The 4,775-nt window shown below is 32.8% G+C and overlaps 1 pseudogene; it reads left to right on the top strand.

Annotated features, from left to right (window-relative positions):
- Positions 1-932: 932 nt before the first annotated feature.
- Positions 933-4,354, top strand: LOC120250483 (annotated as a pseudogene).
- Positions 4,355-4,775: the final 421 nt, after the last annotated feature.

Raw genomic sequence — 4,775 nt, 5'->3', positions numbered from 1 at the left:
TAGAACTCCATGCAATTCTATCTAAGTGCGAGGTGTTGAGATTGTTCGATTTCTCCTTGAGAGATGGTATAGAGTTAGTCACGGTTGACCTAAGATTTGGGACCGTGTATTGAAGGATTTCTGTGACTCATTAATGCATTAGTTAGGAAGCATAATAGAGGGTTTTGCACTTGAAGCGATCATCCTAAGCGGAACAATATCCGAGTACCCCATTTATATCGATTACCTTACCTCTCCTTTACTTGTTCTTCTCTTTCTTGTCTCTTTTATTCTTGTTTAAATTACATCTTGTTAACAAAACCATTATTTATCTTTCACTTGCTTAAGAAATAATTTAAGTATTTTTATTCCATACTCCCTGTGGATACGATACCCACTCACCTGGGATTTTATTACTTCGACGCCCGTGCACTTACGGTTTACACGCATATTCGGTCGTGTCAACTACTTAAGAATTCCTTATGTAGTTTAGATGTTCATATGGAGGTATGTTACTCATTGTTTCAGACTATAAAATAGCCATTTGATGTGTTTGATGAGAACCCTTCTATGAGGAGTGGTCCACCCATTGCTAGAGTAGAAGATATGTTTGAGAAGGTTAAGTCCAAGCTTCCAAGTGCTCCCAGATTTCTCCTTTGTCTCCTTGCAAAGATAGAATTCTAACATCTACAGTTTGATTTCATTCTACCATTCTTTTGCTCCACTCTATATACAATCTTGGAAGTATGGTATTATTATCTATACAACTTCTTATCAGGATCTTGGAAACAAAAATGTCTTGCTGACTTTGGTATTCTTACTTAATACATGGCCCCAACAAGAGTCAATGATCAATACATAACAAATGTGTTTTTGAAAATTAATGCCAAGTTGTGCATGCATAAAATTATTCTATAAATTTTTTCTTGACACTTCTTTTTTTACCCCCTTTATTTGGTCTGCAACTTGGTGGCATGAATTCATTTTTGCAAGTTGAATAGTCGCCTGCGATGCCTCTGATTTCCAAGATTCCAACAATTATACTGGGGGTGGATGTATCTCATGGCTCTCCTGGGCAATCAGATGTTCCATCAATTGTTGCGGTAACTTTATAAATGGTTTTATATATCACATCTTTGGATGCTCTTCCTAGATATTTTATTACATGAATGTGGATTTCTTTTTAAGTCATGTTTATGATTTTGTCCACTCAGTGTTTTATTCTTGTTCTTTAGGTTGTGAGTTCCCAAGCATGGGCCCCTAATATCTTGATACAGGGCATTAGTTCGAACCCAATCTCAAAAGGTTGAGATGATTGACTCTTTGTTCAAGCCAATATCAGATACTGAGGATTAAGGAATTCTGTAATTCTTCTATTATATCTTTTCTGTTTTCAAAGGTGTGCAGATCTATTAATGCTATGTCATTTTTATCATTCAGGGAACTACTGATTGATTTCTATTTTCTATACAAGTTCTGGGAAGAGAAAACTAAATCAGATTTTTATTTTCCAGCAATGCTGAGCTAAAGTGTTAATGTAGATTCATATTCCTTTTTATCTAGAAAACTGGGTATGATATGTACCTTAAATTAGGATTTGACATATGGTATTTTTTTGTTTTTGATTTTTCTTATGAAAGCTGTCGGTTTGAGCAGTGAGCAATTGCTGTTTGCTGAACTATGAGCAATCACTGTCTAAACAAAAATGAGCAACTAAATTGCATTTTATGTTCTGAGTTGATCTCTTACTTTCCATCTCTTTTCTAGGGATGGAGTCAATGATTCACAGTTCAATCAGGTCCTAAATATTGAGTTGGATCAAATCATTGAGGTTCTTTTCTTCCTTGTTGATTTTCGTAGAAAATTATGCTAGTATCCATAAATGGTTAAGGGCTATCTAATGTTGCAAGGGAATTGAGTGTGCAAGTTGTCATTTGTTCCAGACATGCAAATTCCTTCATGAGAAGTGGTCTACCAAGTCATTGTGGCCCAAAAGAATCACCACACTAAGTTTTTCCAGCCTAATTCACCTGAAAATGTTCCACCTGGTGAGTTTTCTACTGTTTTGTTGTTGTTTTAACTTTTTTTTGTTTCTTAGTTCCGTACAACCTTTTCATGTAATTGCTATGTTATGGTTTTTTTAGGAATCTCCTCTAAAAATCATCCTTGTTTGATTTTGCAGGCATAGTTATCGACTGTAAACTTTGTCATCCTATGATTTTTACATGTGCTCACATGTTGGGATGACTTTATGTTTCCTAATCTTTGCTCTGGTTTTCTTATGTTTGGTTTATTTTATTGCTTTTTGTTCATCACTTTCCCTCTCAGGTTATGATGAAGTCTTGAAGTTGGTTGCTTACCTTTGGTTTGGTTTATATTAAGCTTCATCTTATCTTTCTTTCGTAGTACTTACATTTCCTGATACCTCATCAGAGAACAACTAGATCCACACATTATCATGTTATGTTGGATGAGATTGGATTCTCTGTCGATGACTTGTAGGAGCTTGTGCATTCATTATCTTATGTGTAAGTTTTTATCTTTTGAATCATCTGATGGGTTTCCTTGTGTTTACTATTCATTGGTTTTGCTATTAATACTTGAATTGAATGTCTTTTTTTCGATTTTCAGCTTACAGTGAGTACAACTACTTTTTCTATCGAGTATGGAGTTTTCTTTACGTGAATATTTTTATGTTTAATTTCCTTCAATGTTTTTTATGCCCATCAACAATGAATTATATGTTTGGGTAGTATTCGGGGAAAATTACATTAGGTTATTTGTTCATGCTCACTATTCTGAAATGAATTTGATTTTAATATATTTTTTTTATTGAAACACATAAAGAGAACGGGAACCTTTCTATATTCTTTATTCATTTTCTTAGCCTTTGATTTCTGTATTAATTTTTCTTATATGCATATGTGATAAGAATCATTACCTATTTGCAAAACAAGGCTCTTAGGTGGGTTGTTAGATTTTGCTGCTAGGGAGCTTCAGGTTTCAGGTATGGTAATTAGAATTATCAAAGTTATTTTACTCTGTAGCAAATTCAATAGAAATTTTATCTAAAATTATTGACATGACATGGGTTAATTTGGTTTATGTTGTTTTACAAGAGTGTGGCATTTTGATGATGGAAATTCTTCAAATATTAGAATACAATGGAATGGATTTTCAGTATCATGGATGATGATTGAAAATTTTCAAATATTAGAATACAATGGAATGGATTATCGATGATCATGGATGATGATGGAAATTCTTCAAATATTAGAATACAAAACATGGAACTATCTTGTTCTATGAATATTGTGCAATGGATTGGTGGCATAAGTTTACAACAAATGTTTATTTATTCATTTATAGAAAAACTCAACTTACAACTTTTAATATAAGCTTGAGTTTGTTGTTAATTATTCGGAAAAATTTCTTGATGTTGTCTAATTGTTTTTTTATGTTTACATAGTGGTATTAGGCACAATGTCCGGGAGCGATTGCTATTGATTTGGAATGATGCAAAATATAGAAAATACTGTGAGAAGAATAAAAAGAGCCGGCAGTTGAAAACTGAGGGATCTACAACAATTTATCATGGTAGCTCCATCTCTATGATTGAACATAGAGATAGGTCGGTAAGTTTTTTCATTTTTTTTCTTAATATATACAGTTAAAATTTTTCTAGTAGCTAACTATTTACACACACACACACACACACACACACATATATATATATATATATATATTTTAGGAAGCCAAATTAGGCCGCAAGGTATCCATGGTGGAGGCTTTTAAAGAAGTTTATCAAAAAGATGATGGGAGTTAGAATGAGCGAGTGGTCAACACATGTATGTGTAAAATTAAATTTTATTCTTAATTACTTAATACTTTATTTATCATAATATATAAATAATAATTAACTTTATATTATGTAGGAGAAATTTGTCAAAAGCTCGACAAGACATATTGGCTCAAGAAGGCCAGGGGGTACAAATTGATGATGATAAACTATGGTGTGACATATTCGGGGTTGCAAAAAAAATATGGCATGGGAAACCTTTTTGAGGAGATAGCTTCGATTATTTTTCATTCGCAATCGCAGCGGTCCACTTTGAGAACTCAACAATCTATTCCTTCTATGCCTACAGAGGTTATGAGTAAGCTGGAATTTTTAGAGAAAGCATATAAGGAGCATAAACAACAGAACCAGTACATCCTTTCTCTATTAGAATCTCGAGGTATTCAGGTAAACTTTGAGACAACTCGTCGTACTTCTCACGCTCCAGCCAGGACTGGAGAGTCTGTTTCCCATGCCCCTCACACTTTAGAGGATGTTGAACAACCTCAGCCTGTCGATGATATTGCAACAAAATGAATGTGGTGGTTTGGATTATTACATTAGATACTTGGACTATTACATTTTGGAATATTACATTTTGTATTTGTTTGTTGTATTAGATGTTTGAACTATTATATTTTGTATTGCATTGTTATTCTAGATATTTATCGATCGGAATGTTTATTTTGAAAAATATTGTAAAATTTATTATTTAGGATTGTAAATTAGGCTTTAAAACAGGCTTGTGAAAATAGTTAAAAAATTATCATAAATAATAATTGTTATGAATAATTATTTGCGACATAATTTACGACAATAAAATTATGTCACAGAATATCTAACCAAGATACAATACAATTTGTGACACAATTTGTGATAATCGAAATGTGTCTTAAATTTTGTTGCAAAAAATCACACACATTTGCAACACAATTTGAGACACAAAAGGTTTTGCGAC

Source organism: Dioscorea cayenensis, chromosome 3 (genome assembly GCF_009730915.1).
Source record: "Dioscorea cayenensis subsp. rotundata cultivar TDr96_F1 chromosome 3, TDr96_F1_v2_PseudoChromosome.rev07_lg8_w22 25.fasta, whole genome shotgun sequence".
Taxonomy (NCBI): Eukaryota; Viridiplantae; Streptophyta; class Magnoliopsida; order Dioscoreales; family Dioscoreaceae; genus Dioscorea; species Dioscorea cayenensis.
Note: the sequence above shows the minus strand (reverse complement) of the source record. Positions and strands in the feature narration are given on the sequence as shown.